The sequence below is a fragment of the Siphateles boraxobius genome, unplaced genomic scaffold, assembly GCF_051911475.1.
Source record: "Siphateles boraxobius isolate OS27281-9 unplaced genomic scaffold, OSU_SipBor_1 48, whole genome shotgun sequence".
In the NCBI taxonomy this organism is placed as follows: domain Eukaryota; kingdom Metazoa; phylum Chordata; class Actinopteri; order Cypriniformes; family Leuciscidae; genus Siphateles; species Siphateles boraxobius.
Genome location: NW_027509119.1, coordinates 1,486,410 through 1,502,536, shown reverse-complemented (window position 1 = coordinate 1,502,536; position 16,127 = coordinate 1,486,410).

Genomic DNA, 16,127 nt, shown 5'->3' with positions numbered 1-16,127 from the left:
AAAACAAAAGTATAAGCCAGCTGCCCCTCGAGGACGACTGCTGGCCACACAAAACACAACATACAATCCAGGGATGGCCTCTCTCGATCTCTACTGTCATCGCTCCTCCTTTATGCCTCTGCTTCTCCGTGAGAGATACGAGACCGGTGCGTCTCACAGGTGTCTCTCATCAACAATCACGCCAACGGCCTAGCGCCGCTCTCTCACAGCCCTCGGCCTCGTCCTGCTCGCCACAAACTGCATTCAACAATCTCTTCTCTTCCACGTCATTCTCCTACACTGTTGACTTAGAACCTAGAAGCACTGTGCTGTTTACACTATGTCAGAATGTAGGCTTATTATTGGCCAGCATCACACATGACCAGCGTCGGCCAATAATAAGCCTACGTTCTGACATAGAACCTAGAAGCACTGTGCTGTTTACACTACGTCAACAGTGTAAGAGAATGACGTGGAAGAGAAGAGATTGTTGAATAATGTTGTTATTTGGCGGGGTTTTTACACACAAATACTATTCTCGTCGCTTCATAACATTAAGGTTGAACTACTGTAGTCACATGGACTATTTTAACGGTGTCTTTACTACCTTTCTGGGCCTTAAAAGTCGCAATGACGTTAGCCTTTGTAGGGACAGAAAGCTCTCATATTTCATCAAAAAGATCTTCATTTGTGTTGCGAAGATTAACAAAGGTCTTACGGGTTTGAAACGACATAAGGGTGAGTAATTACTGATAGAAATTTCATTTTTGGGTGAATAACCCTTTAAGATGCTGTCAGCGTATTCATTTCTAATGTCTATGTGTGTCGGAGACATTGCTTTTTCATTGTTTAGGCTAATGAATGTTGCCACTTTTTTTGCACTTCTACCAAGTTTGGTCTCCGAAGTGTTGTTGATTAAAGTGAGTAATTGTTATTTATTGAATTGTTAAAGCTGTTTGTTGAGGATGTGTTAGAGTCAGGGTATGGTCTCAAATTTATTTATTTTTATTCAGATTTTATATAAAACATTTTTACTGTAAAAGGTTTTTGGGAAACACTTAACAATAAGGTTAATTAGTTAACATTAGTTAACATGAACTAAGAATTAACAATACTTCTACAGCATTTATTAATCTTAGTTAATATTAATTTCAACATTTACTAAAACATTATTAAAATCAAAGGTTGTATTGGTTAACATTAGTTAATGCACTGTGAACTAACATGAACAAACAATGAACAGCTGTATTTTTATTAACTAACATTAACAAAGATTAATTAATACAATAGCAAATGTATTGCTCATTGTTAGTTCATCTTAGTTAATACACTAACTAATGTTAACTAATGAACCTTATTATAAAGTGTTTCCGTTTTTTGTTTTACATTTGTTTTTTAAAACCTAAAGTGATTTAAATTGTATACCCCAATGCAAACTTGTGTGGAACAGCCCGTGTCAGTTTTTAAGAAAACAATACAATAAATTTACCTTTGAACTGTATCATTGCCTTACATTTATTTGTCCAGTTGTAAATGTTATCTTTATAAAATTGTGAAACTATTCTCAATGATTTATAATAGATGTGTACACGTGTAAGTGTACACTACTAGACATGCACTTGTTAGTACTACATATTTTTCCTATTTCACTTTACTCAGTTTTTAGAGTGCAATCGGTTTGCATGCTTTTTTCAAGTAAGGTGTACTAATTGGATTTTACATCAGAGTTTACACAACTAGCATAAATGAGTACATCTTAAGTAAAAGATCAAGTATGGTATACAAATTATTTTAAGTTACTGGAACTCTCTTGTAAGTGTACACTACTAGACATGCACTTGTTAGTACTACATATTATTACTATTTCACTTTGCTCAGTTTTTTGAGTGCAATTGGTTTGCATGCTTTTTTCAAGTAAGGTGTACTAATTGGATTTTACAGTGTGTAACATGTTACTACACACGTTCTTTTGAAATATTAGGTTCATTGAAATATTACAAAAAAGCGAAAAACCGCACAAAAAAAATTTAGAATAGTCACCGATTCACCCCAGACAGTAATATGTGATTTAACATAACCTTTAACATAATATAAAAAAAAAAAAAAAACTATTAATAATGGTTTTACTCTACAGTTTTGGGGGGATATATGGTAGGCCTCACTCCAAACTCTTACATAGTTTAATCTCATTTTAATTCAGGTAACATCTACTAATAAGACCAATCATTACAGCGTTGCAATTATTGATGTCATGAATTTCACTGCATTCCACGATGAGCGCATATGCTGTAATTGAGTATTTAATATTTGAAAAGCAGTATTACAAATGTCAGAAATGTGGCTTTCAAAAAAAAAAAGGATTGCTATCAAAGATCACTTCTACACTCTACAGACAGGGATCTGACAGACAGTTAGTAGGTCAGGGGTCAATTAGGGGTCAGTCAGCAAAGTAAAGTGTGTGTGTTTGTTTGGTGTATATGTTTATATGAATATGAACATTTATACATTGTAATTAGTAGTAGTATTTTTTCTTCATTGTTTGATATTTGTTTATTTACAGCAGACAAACATTTTTAAAATTCCAAGTTAAATTCCAAAGTTCCCTTTCGAGGTAACTCGCGTTGCGTCGATGGCGTTTTGGGAACGCCCCCGCGTAATTACGTCTGAAGCACGTATGTAAACTAGTCCAATGGAAAGAATGAATGTCACGGGCGGGTGACGTCTTGACCAGGAAAGGATAAAAGCAAATTTGATGCAACCGGCGCTAGCTTTTGTGCCTCAGCAAAGCTCTCTGTGTTGTGTGTTTCAAGTCGTGTGTTTCTCCCTGCCCTCGTTTCCTTACAGGTGGGGATACACGCTAACTTTGTGTAATGTGTTTGGGAGTGGAACATGCTATGTCAGCCTTCGAGGGGGCTGCCTGTCAGCATTGTGAGCAGATAGCGTTTCGCATGCTCCGCTCGCGCCTATCACTGTTTGATGAAAGTGGTCAGGCTCGCGAACCTCAGGGTACGGGACCCGCTGCTGCCGAGGTTCGCAAATGGATATCTCTTGCCGGTGTCTGAGGAGTTAGATGCACTGAGCATTGGAGATAGTGACACAAACATTAGGGAAGAGGATTCGCCATCTCTTTCCCCAGCATGTGAGGAGCTTGTGGAGGTGATAACTCGTGCTGCAGATAAATTAAAGACTGATTGGCCACCCGAGAGAAAAGGTGCTCGTCCCAAAAGCAAGTTAGACGAGGCCCTTCCATATTATCCCGATCGTGGAATAAACCATACTCTTCCCATCTCTTCAGTCCCCAGGACCATACATATTCAGATATAAGGGGACTGAAGGAACATGGTTATGGGTCGATGCCCCCGGCTGAACGGACGCTCGCGAGCTATCTTTCCCCCGGTTCTGCATCGTCCCTGAAGGCTCCCGTGCTGCCCACAAAACTTTTAAAAACTACATCTAATTTAGTGGGCAAAGCTTATACGGCAGCAGGTCAAGCCGGAGCATGTCTTCACACTATGGCAGTGCTTCAAGACTATCAGGCAGACCTGTTGGGGGATCTGGATAATAGTAAGGGAGTGGGTCCCGATGAAATTCAAGAACTTCGTTGGGCCACAGATTTATCTCTCAGCTACGAAGGAGACAGCTTGTGCTATCGGCAGTCCATGGCAGCCCTTGTAGCTACTGAGAGGCACCACTGGTTAAATTTAGCAGAAATAAAAGAGAAAGATCTGACTTGTCTGTTAGATGCTCCAATTTCTGCTTCTGGTCTTTTTGGGACTCAGTAAATGCAGTCGTTGAAAGATTTCACGAAACTAAAAAACAAAAAATGTCTCCCTCGCCTGGTCCAGCCCCCGGGGATGTTGGGTGTGAGCATCCCCGACCGAGCTCCTCATATCGTGCTCAACAGAAAGAGAGTGTTGCATCTCGTGCCCCTCCTAATAGTCATGGGGGCCGAGCCGACACTCTCAGCCGAAGTCTTCTTCAAAGCCGACACTTCTTCAAAGTGGCTGTTACAGTAACATCAGAGGCCAGTCTCAAGAGGCTGGAACCCTTAGTAGATTTTCTGACAGAGTGGAAGAATCTGCCGAATATATCTCCATGGGTCCTGCAGATAATAGAGAAGGGTTACAGAATTCAGTTTGGTTCTCCTCCACCTCGTTACAATGGGGTGTTACTCACGTTAGTGCATCCCGAGCAGTCTCTGGTAATGGACCAAAAGTAGAGTTTTTATTAACAAAGCGAGCTATAGAGCAGGTGTACTCGCCCGACAGAGAATCAGGGTTTTTCAGCCGCTACTTTATTGTTCCATAAAAGGATGGGGGATTGATCCCATTTTAGATCTTCGGCTGTTGAATCGTGCAGTCATGAAACTCAAGTTCAAGATGCTGACACTCAAACAGATCTTGACTCAAATCAGATCCGATGACTTGCTTTCACGATAGAACTAAAACAGCGGTTCCAAACCTTTTTTTGTTTGAGACCCCCTTTTTCCCAAGAAAATATTTTAGGGCCCCCCTTCACATTTAATGATATTATCGCTCTTGTAAGCTTGCAGCAAGAATGACAAAAACATTTGTTTTCAAACAAATGGTATGTTTATTATCATAACCAGATATATTAATGCAAAAATAATAGCCTATACTATTGAAAACAGACGCATCAGCACCCGCCCTCTGGACAGCCAACTCACGTCAGTGTTCATCAGCAGGGTATGGTAATCAGCACCTACCTATTCGCAGAGCGCAGTGAATATCCGGGAGTTAGTGGCTCTGGCTTTCACAAAGTTCACGATTTTTACGGCCACATCTAAAACTCCATGGAGACTGGGTTCCATTTATTTTGTAGCAAGCGCCTCTCTGTGCAGAAATCAGTGCGTTGAAATCTGAAGTGCTGTTAGTGTCTGTGATGGAGAACTGTAAAAGCACAGAAAAATACAACCACACAATGTCTCTAGTAATTCATGTAGCTAATTTAGTGTTGACATATATTTTTAAATATTGTGTGCTATGAAAAAAAAAAAAAAGAGTATCTTGGGAGATCCAGCCAGGAATAATAACACTCCACTCAAGAATGAGAATTCTGTCATCATTTTTACACAACACTTCGAAACCAGTATGACTGCTTTTCTTCTGTGGAACACAAAATAATTGTGCCCCTTGGCTTCCATTGTATGTACAAAAAAACATTAACACATTTCGTTTTTTTTTTTAATTAGTTTTCATGGAAGAATGAGTCATACAACATGGGAGCGACAGAATTTGTATTTTTGAACAAACCTTAAAAAATGGACCCCAAAAAGGGTCATAAAAAATATCATTTTTTTCATTATTGTATTTAGTTTACAAACATACACAGAGCCTTGTTTAACAGTTTAGAGAATCTGAGATAAATAACTTCTACTAATTATAAATATTGTATCAATAAGCATTAGCAGAAATTAGTTAATGCTGGAGGTAAACATAAAGCTGCTTGGTTTATATGTTGTAATATTAGTTCATTTAATACATATTTTAAAATTGTATAGCTTTTCTTTTACTCATTTTGTTCTTAACAGCACTGAAGCAACTCGTAATGTAATAAAGCATAATATAAAACTGCACATATTGTAATTACATTATTAATGTAATAAAATGTTTATAATGTAATAATTTTGTCAAAATTTTTTAAAATATTGTGCTCATTGTATAAGAAATCCATCATTGCACCAATAATGTTGATCTGGGCTTTATTTTAAGTCGAGTTGTTTTGCACCACTTAATTTTAAACACATATTAACAAGGTAAATCTCTTTTGAGATGTAAATCTGAGTTTAAACTTCTGGAGCATTAGGATTAAAGTTAAACTATTTTAAATAAAAATTAAATCCAAGATCAAATATTTGTAACCTGCTTATTTTAAACAAGCTTTTGTTGGACACATTTTTTTCATTCAGTCATTCATTTCATTCATTCATTCATTCATTCATTCATTCAATCATTCATTCATTCATTTATTTATATATTTATTTATTTATTCGTTCATTTATTCAATCATTTAAACAAATATTATTATTATTATTATTTATTTCTATTTTTTTGCATTTTCATATGTTGCAAGTATAATTGACACAGAGTGGGTGTACATTTGTACTAAACTGAAAATTTTTCAGTTGTATTTCTCAATAATTCTACCTAAAGACTTACAAGAGAAACACAAAGGTGTTAGGCAACAATGAAATGCCATATATTGTGTAATGGAAAGGCATAAACTGTCAAAACGTTCATTCTTCTGTGTCCTTTTCCATGAAGATTTAACGCTCTATGGCACGGTTTTGCCCTCAGGCAACACACTTTTTGGACCTCACACCACCATATGGTGCATTCAACCTCTCCTTGGAAGTTTGTTTTTTACAAGTTCAGAAAATTAGAAGAATGCACATTATGTGTGCCATTTATGTTTTTATTTTTTTATATTTTATGTTATTATTATTGTTGTAGTTGATATTATTATTATTATTATTATGCTGCCCCAGAGAATGATGGGAAATGCAGTTTGCCAGTTATACTGTCAGCATTCAGAAATAAATTTATCATGTGGCTGCAAGGTATTTTTCACCAATTACAGGAGTTAAGCTGCTATCCTCACAGCCACGAAAGAGCTAAAGCTAGGCCAGTCACGCACTGTGAAATAGTTTGAGAGACTGTTAGGCCTCATAGCAGTGGTGTCCAATTTGATACCCTTTGGCCTCCTCTACATGAGGCCTTTGCAGTGGTGGCTCAGGACCAGAAGTTTCTCCCAGAGGGAAAACCCACTTCGTACGATCAAGATCACGCAGCGGTGTCTCCGCGCCTTGATTATATGGAGGAAACCTTGGTTCCTATCCCAGGGTCCGGTGTTGGGAGCTCTTTGCCATCGAGTTGCCATCTCGATAGATGCTTCCCTCACTGGCTGGGGAGCGGTTATGGAAGGCCGCTCAGCTCAGGGTCTGTGAAGGAGACATCATCTTTCTTGGCACATACCGTAAAACTTCAAATAATAGCCCGGGCTTTTATTTTCTCAAATCGTCTAACTGCAACGGCTTGTATTTGAGACAGGTGTCTATATGAGACAGGCCTTTATAATTTAGTGTTGAGATGTTGTTCATTGAGATGTTGTTCCTAGAGTATCTAATGTCTAAAAATCTCCAAATGCTCCATGTGAAACTGTGGTCTTCCGACCTTTTACTATTGTGCCCATTGATTTTGATTAATATGTGCGAGGGAGAGAGAGCAAGACAGCGCTCGTGTTGTTTGAAGACGTGAGAGTGCGCGCACGGTAAACACGGTTTTGCAGTAAACTGCCTGGAGATGATGGTAGTCTTCAATGCATTGAGACATTTCCTCCCAGACCTGAGGGGCCATCATGTACTTGTCCGTACAGACAACACATTGTTGGTCTCTTACATAAATCATCAGGGGGGTCTACGTGCGCGTCCACTCTACAAACTGGTGCACCAGATCTTCCTATGGTTTCCTAAGCTAGGGAAAATACTCTCTCTGAGGGCAATGTATATTCCAGGGTCCCAGAATATAGGAGCAGACACCCTGTCGAGGCAGGGGCTGAGGCCAGGGGATTGGAGACTCCACCCCGAGGCGGTGGAGCAAATATGGGAATTTTACGGCCAAGCAGAAGTGGATCTGTTTGCGTCTCAGTACATGACGCACTGTCCACTATGGTTCCCCCTACTGGGGCTGGACGCTATGGTGTAGACGTGGCCGAGGCTATGTCTGCACGCATTTCCCTCCTTTTTACTAGTCTACTGCTAGTAACACCACGCTGGCCGATTCGAATTTGGTATGCGGACTTAATTCATCTCCTCAACGGGCCTTCCTTGGAGATCCCGAGGAAAGGAGAGACCTTCTGTCTCAGGCAGGGGGCCCAACTCATAGAGAGTGGTCTCTCAACTGAGGTTGTTGAAACCATCCTAATCTCCAGAGCTCCAGCTGCTAGGAAATTATATGCACTAAAGTTGAGAGTTTTCACTTCTTGGTGTCACCAACATCAGTGGGATCCAGTTTACTGTACAGTTAGTACAGTACTTGAGTTTTTGCAAGATTGCTTTGCACCAGGTCTATGTTCTTCCACCTTAAAGGTCTACGTGGCGCCCATTGCGGCTTTTCACGCCCCGGTGGGTTGTTCATTATTGGGTCAAGACCCCAGATCATATGTTTCCTTTGTGACAGCTTGAGGCTGAGGCCTGCAACTCGCACTAGGGTGCCGGCCTGGGACCTTGCAATAGTTTTGGAAGGCCTGTCAGGGGTTCCATTCGAGCACCTAGAGTCGGTTTCAGAGAAATTTCTGACATTTAAGACCATCTTTCCCCTTGCTATTTCATCCCTAAAAAGAGTCGGAGACCTTCACGCCCATTCGGTTTCTCCCACCTGCCTTGAGTTTGCACCCTGGATGGTCAAGGCATTCTTATAACCTAAACATGCTTACGTCCCTAAGGTGCCGATCAATATTCCGAGGCCTGCTGTGCTGCAGGCTTTCTGTCCTCCGTTTGCGTCTTCGGACGAGGAAAAACTGGATCTCTTGTGTCCAGTGCGAGCACTGGATACTTATGTCCACCTGGCTGCCCCAAGAAAATCAGAATAGTTGTTTGTCTGCTTTTGGATCACCTAAGAAGGGTCTTCCGGCCTCTAAGCAGACAATCAGCAAGTGAATAGTTGAGGCTATCTCTCTAGTCCTTTGGCCAGCCGTGGCCCTTTGTGGTCAGAGCTCATTCTACTAGGGGTATGGTGGCCTCTAAAGCCTTGTTATCAGGGGTTTCCATTCAAGAGGTTTGTGATGCAGCAGGTTGGTTCTCGCCGCTCACATTCGTGAGCTTTTATAGCCTGGACTTGGATGCTGCCCCAGGATTTCAGGTGGTTTATACTTAGATTGCCAACAGTTTTCCTACAGGCAATTGTAAATATGGCATATTGGTATTCTCGTTCCCAAAGCGTCATCGATGCAGCGCGAGTTCCTATCAAAAGGGAAGTTGCACCGGATACTTTCCTGTTCATGACGTCACCCGTCCGTGACGTTCATTCTTTCCATTTGACACCACGTGGGGGCAGCATCTCATTCCCTTCTCAGGGAACAAGGGTTCCCTTTTGTTATCACTCCGAGTTATGTCGGATGACGATGAATGGGGTTTCGCTTAGAAGGCCTATCAACTTCGAGTATTAAAAAACGACCCAATGGCAAAGAAATGCCATGGGTCTGCGGAATTTGCATGGCGCAACTCCGCCCCACCTCGTGGGTATAAAAGGAGGACGCCGGCAACATGCAGATATGTTTTCGCTTCGGAGCCAAGTTGATCCTTCGCTCCACAGCCGTCTCTGAACTGTCAGCTTTTGCAAGACGAGCGAGATTCTCCAGTGTTGATGTGACGGCGATTTCCAGCGAGTGCATTTCCTGCTTATCTGTGCAATGGTTTGCCAGTGAGTGTGTTTCTACCTGGGCGCTTCAACATTTGAGTTTCCTCTCATAAAAGAGCTTGCACGCGGCACGTCTTTTTAAAGATGCCTTGCCCGTGCACTTCTGGTTGCAGTAGACTCGTGCCTGACTCTGATAGGCACGAGCGCTGTCTAGTGTGTTTGGGCATTGATCACGCTACAGCAGCGCTCTTGGATGACTCATGTTCTCTCTGTGGGAACTTGACCATTGGAACACTACGGTCGAGACTCAGTGATTTCACAAGAGTGAGAGTCACCTCATCCACACCCCAATCTAATGTCTCTCCGAGAGGCAATACTTCGGCTGGTGGCCAGGGTGACCTGAGGGTGACGGTGTGGAACAAGGCGCCGGTTATTCGTCCGTGCCCCACACCCCCCTCTCAAGTGTTGCAACCCGCAAGTGTTCAGGGGGTTTCCGCGGGACCATCTTAGGATGCCCCACGGGTTTCCTTTGGCGCTCCAGAGGAAGACCAAATGTCTATCGCTGCATCACAAGGTGGGCAGGATTCTTCTGGAAGTGAGGACTCATCACAGCTGCCACCTTCCGGTGTGCATACGGCTGTGCCTGACTCTGATCCGGGTCGAGGATTTTACCTAACAGTTCTCGACTGCTCAGAAACAGACTGAGGCCATCAAACACATTCTGCCCCGTCGGCCCGCTGCTGCCTCCACCCAGCCAACCGGTAGACTCCTCAGTCTGTTCCCCGCCGAGGGCGCCCTCCTGCGGCTCCCGCCCCTCCCGCCCGGCCCAAGCAGCAACCTCCACCCGGACCCGGTCGTAAAATGCATAATTACATAATAACAAACATACACAGAGCCTTGTTTAACAGTTTAGAGAATCTGAGATGAATAACTACTACTAATTATAAATATTATATTAATAAGCATTAGCAGAAATTAGTAAATGCTGGAGGTAAACATAAAGCTGCTTGGTTTATATTTAGTAATGTTTATTTAATACATATTTTAAAATTGAATTGCTTTTCTTTTTCTCATTTTGTTCTTAACAGCTCTGAAGCAACTCATTATGTAATAAAGCATACTATAAAACTGCACATAATCTCATTACACCATTAATGTAATAAAATGTTTATAATGTAATAATTTTGTCAAAAAATAATAAAATATTGTGCTCATTGTATATGAAATGCATCATTGCTACAATAAGAATTAAGCACGGTTTAAAGCTAATCTAGGATTTGTTGATCTGGGCTTTATTTTAAGCCGAGTAGTTTTGCACCCCTTAATTTTAAACACATATTAACAAGGTACATCTCTATTGAGATTTAAATCTGAGTTTAAAGTTCTGGAGCAACAGGATTAAAGTTTTAAATATAAATTAAATCCAAGATCAAATATTTGTAACCTGCTTATTTTAAACAAAGCTTATTTTAAACAAGCTTTTGTTGGACACGTTTTTTCATTCAGTGATTCATTTCATTCATTCATTCATTAATTAATTAATTCATTCATTCAATCATTCATTTATTTGTTTATTTATTTATTTATTTATTTATTTATTTATTCATTTATTAAATCATTTAAAAATATATTATTATTATTATTATTTTTTTTGCATTTTCATGTTGCAAGTATAATTTACACACTGTGGGTGTACGTTTGTACTAAACTGAAAACTTTTCAGTTGTATTTCTCAATAATTCTACCTAAAGACTTAAAAGTGAAACACAAAGGTGTTAGGCAACAATGCAATGCCATATATTGTGTAATGGAAAGGCATAAACTGTCAAAACTTTCATTCTAATGTGTCCTTTCCCATGAAGATTTAACGCTCTATGGCACGGTTTTGCCCTCAGGCAACACACTTTTTGGACCTCACACCACCATATGGTGCATTCAACCTCTCCTTGGAAGTTTGTTTTTTACAAGTTCAGAAAATTAAAAGAATGCGCATTATGTGTGTCATTTATGTTTCATTATTATTATTGTTGTTGATATTATTATTATGCTGCCCCAGAGAATGATGGGAAATGTAGTTTGGTCACTCATGCCCATCAGCTCATAAACTGGCTAGTAGTGATTTCTGGCAAACTTTATCTGTCTTCTTCATTAACAGTCCACATAATGCGTACAAACTACATTATACTGTCAGCATTCAGAAATAAATTTATCACGTGGCCGCAAGGTATTTTTCAGCAATTACAGGGGCCTGTACCATGATGGTAGTTGAACAAACTCAGGGTTACAGGATTAGTTTCGAGTTGACAAATCCAAACCAATCCAACCAGGCTTTGTTGGTACCATGATGCTGATCATCAACTTTCTTTGTCAACTCAGACTTTGATCCTGAGTTTGGGAGTTTAGGTGTGACATCAGTAGCGAACAGCCAATCACATGCTGAGAAAGAGTGAAACGGTGATTCATATCTCACGAGAGAAGCAGTAAGATTCACTTCTCTCTTTTGCAAGAATATGAGAAGATTGAAAAATATTAAGAATTGGTGTTAGAAAAGGTGCTACTAGATAGACTCAGTGGGCTCATTTACACCACGGAAAATCAATTTGGCTTTAAGTCTCAACACAGTACTTATCTATGTATCTATGCATTGAAAGAAGCTGTTGAATCCTATAGAAGGCAGGGCTCTACAATGTTTATTGGGTTTATTGATGCGTCCAAGGCATTTGATAGAGTAAATCATCAGATGCTTTTTACTAAACTTATGCTTAGGGGTGTGCCGGGATGCATCATACGTATACTGGCTTACTGGTATGCAAAACAAAGCATGCAGGTTAAATGGGGAAATAGCTTATCGTTACCATTCAGTGTAAGGAATAGAGTACGGCAGGGGGGGCTTTTGTCTCCGGCACTGTTTAACGTATATATGGACAACCTTTCAAAGCAGTTGGGGATATGTAAGACGGAATGTCTTCCTGATATTGTCCGAGACTCAGACTCGCTGTCCCAGTTTAAAACTAGATTAAAGACGCATCTCTTTAACCAAGCATTCACTTAATGCTTAACCTTTGATACTGCTGAATCAGTTCGAATGCATTAACATTATGAACATCAGCTATGCTAATTATTTCCCATCTGCCTTTCTGCTGTTATCTCGGGACGCTAGTCCCGAGGTAAATAGCGTTCGTCAGCTCCAGTTTGTATCCAGCCTCTCACGGAGACTTCAGATGCCCCAACGCCTGTGAAGAGACGACTCGACGCCTGTGAAGAGACGACTCAAAGCCGGCGATATGTTATGCCATAAATTAATACTTGATTAACTAACTGTATTTTTCTATGTACATTTCCGAAATGCAATTTCTGTAAAGCTGCTTTGAGACAATGTGTATTGTGAAAAGCGCTATACAAATAAATTTGAATTGAATTGAATTGAAATGTGTAATAGGGAACACTCTGTTAAACCACCTGATGTACGCAGATGATTTGGTTGTTATGTCCCCCCTAGTACTGTTGGGTTCCAGCAGTTGTTGGATATATGCTCTAAGTATGGGGTTGAGTTTGATTTACAGTACAATGCAAGGAAGAGTGTTGTGTTGGTTTGTAGGACTAGGGAAGATCAGAAGCTGCACTTTCCTATGTTTTACCTGTCAGGGCAATGTATCCGTTTATCTAACTGTACAAAATATCTTGGGCATATCATTACTGAAAAGATGGAAGATGATGCTGACATGAATAGGCACAGACGCATGTTGTATGTACAAGTTCTGATGATGTGAAAGTGCACTTGTTTCGTGCTTACTGTACCCCTATGTATGCAGCCCCATAATGGGTCATCTACAGAAAGGAGACCATGCGCAAACTGCAGGTTGCATATAATGATTGTCTGAGGATACTGCTGAAGAAGCCCAGGAGCAGCAGTGCAAGTAAGCTTTTTTGTGACTTGAGGCTAAGCTGTTTACAGGCCCTCTTAAGGAACCTAAGGTTTAAGTTTATGGGGCGACTTGATGAGTCACGAAACTATGTTCCCTTTCGAACGGTCACTTCGTATTGCGTAGCTATACGCAGTGGGGGAAACTCCTTTTCCTCGATTTACTGAAGCCTTTATGTAAAGCGCATTTGCAGCTGCACAGCTAGAACATGAGCGTCTGGCTCGCTCATAGGCTGCGCTGCGGCAACTGCACATCCAATGGCGCAGGCGCCTCTGACGTGCAACCAATGAGATCACTCTGCGTCATACACGTCAGAGCCCGCCAAGGGGGCGTGACCTCAGTCTATAATAGTCCCCGAATTCGCCATTATAGCAGATTTTACTCCTTCAGCGACAAACTTCACGTCTCTGACCATTTATTGAGCCTTCGCCGTCGAACAAGCCTTCAGCCTGAGCGAGCTACAGTTCAGCAGACTACACATCTCAAACGTGTTTCTCCTGACGCCGTCTCTCCTGTGGCTATCCGGCGATATCCTTTTCAATATCTGTTTATTATGTGTTTATATCTGTATCAGCGTTGTTCCATATGCCTCGTGTTATACGAGGCCTACGAACACGCGAGCTGCATTTCATGCCTGGGACTCTACCACGCAGAGAATGCACTCTCTGTCGGCGGATGTGCGGCCTGCGCGTGCATGCCTATCTCCGTGCTGCGAACTCGGCTAACGTTAGCTCTCTCTCGAGACGGCGGCGCCGCATCACCCGCGCTCCCTTCTCCGGCCCTACTTCAGCCGAGGAAGAAGAAGCGCCGCAGCCAACGGCATCCAGAGAGCACGGACGTTTGTGAATGCACGCCGGCCACGTCCCCGCGTGCTTCACTCACTCCAGCTCAGTCATCTCCGGTCCCGTTCGAGGGAGATCAGCGCCCCCCCACCACCACGTGGCGGGCCTCGTCTCTTTCGGCGGACCCAGCGAGGCAGGACTAACTCCGACGCTGAAATGCTTCGGATCCTAACACAGGCCGTCGCGGACCTCGAGCTCGAGTGGAACTAACCGTGCTAGCTGGCGCCGACCAGCAAAGCCGGCGAAACAGGCCTCTCAGCCCCGCCCTGCGGCTGATGCCGAACGCTTCCCGCCAAAGCCGTCCTAGCACGCAAAGGAAAGAGAGGGCACGTGTCCCGCGCTTGCCGGACCACCCTCAAAGAAGCCAGCAAAACTTCCCACAGCCCCCTGTACAGTTCAGGCGGCTGGGGATTTTATTATTGTAAACAGGCCCGCAGCAGTGAGCGCGTCTTTGCAAACAAACGCCGTTTTCACGGCGACCCAAATAAAGCACACGAGCACAACACATGGGTTCACGGTCCCCCTTCACTAGGCGGCCCCTCCCTTGTTGTAACACTGACTTCCCCACACGCAAATGCTTGTGCAGTCAGTCCAACATTCAATGTGTGCACTAATCACAACACATGGGTTCACGGTCCCCCTTCACTAGGCGGCCCCTCCTTTGTTTTAACACTGACTTACCCACACGCAAATGCTTGTGCAGTCAGTCCAACATTCAATGTGTGCACAAATCACAATATATGGGTTCACGGTCCCCCTTCACTAGGCGGCCCCTCCCCTGTTTTAACACTGACTTCCCCACACGCAAATGCTTGTGCAGTCAGTCCAACATTCAATGTGTGCACAAATCACAATATATGGGTTCACGGTCCCCCTTCACTAGGCGGCCCCTCCCCTGTTGTAACACTGACTTCCCCACGCGCAAATGCTTGTACAGTCAGTCCAACACTCAATGTGTGCAAAAATCACAATATAAGGGCATCAGGTCCCCCTATGTTAGGCGGCCCGTCCCAATCAGTGTGTCAAGCCCTAGCCACACGGGTTATAGCCTGGCAAGCTATCCCCGATGTGTCGAGTTGAGTTATAAACGCTATAAAGCGAGGCAACTCGCTCCAATTCGCTCGCAGACCCCCAAAGTTTCAGGCGGTTCTCGAGACTTCGGTGAGAAGCAACGTGGGTCACATGCTTCGCACCGATGTACAGAATTCATTAGCAAAAGGGGTGATAGAATTAGTCCCTCCTGTGCTAAAACATACGGGTTTTTACAGCCGCTATTTTCTAATTCCGAAAAATGACGGCGGCCTCAGACCCACTCTAGATCTGAGACATTTGAACAAAGCTCTCATGAGACGGCCGTTCAAAATGTTAGCTATCAGTTTCACAAGCACAACACATGGGTTCACGGTTCCCCTTCACTAGGCGGTCCCTCCCCTGTTGTAACACTGACTTCCCCACACGCAAATGCTTGTGCAGTCAGTCCAACATTCAATGTGTGCACAAATCACAATATATGGGTTCACGGTCCCCCTTCACTAGGTGGCCCCTCCCCCGTTGTAACACTGACTTCCCCACACGCAAATGCTTGTACAGTCAGTCCAATACTCAATGTGTGCACAAATCACAATATAAGGGTATCAGGTCCCCCTACGTTAGGCGACCAGCCCCAATCAGTGTGTCAAGCCCTAGCCACACGGGTTCTAGCCTGGCAAGCTATCCCCGATGTGTCGAGTTGGGTCATAAACACTATAAAGCGAGGTTACTCGCTCCAATTCGCTCGCAGACCCCCGGAATTTCAGGCGGTTCTCGAGACTTCGGTGAGAAGCAACGTGGGTCACGTGCTTCGCACCGAAGTACAAAATCTATTAGCAAAAGGGGCGATAGAATTAGTCCCCCCCGCGCTAAAAAATATGGGTTTTTACAGCCGCTATTTTCTGATTCCGAAAAAAGACGGCGGTCTCAGACCCATTCTAGATTTGAGACATTTGAACAAAGCTCTCATGAGACGG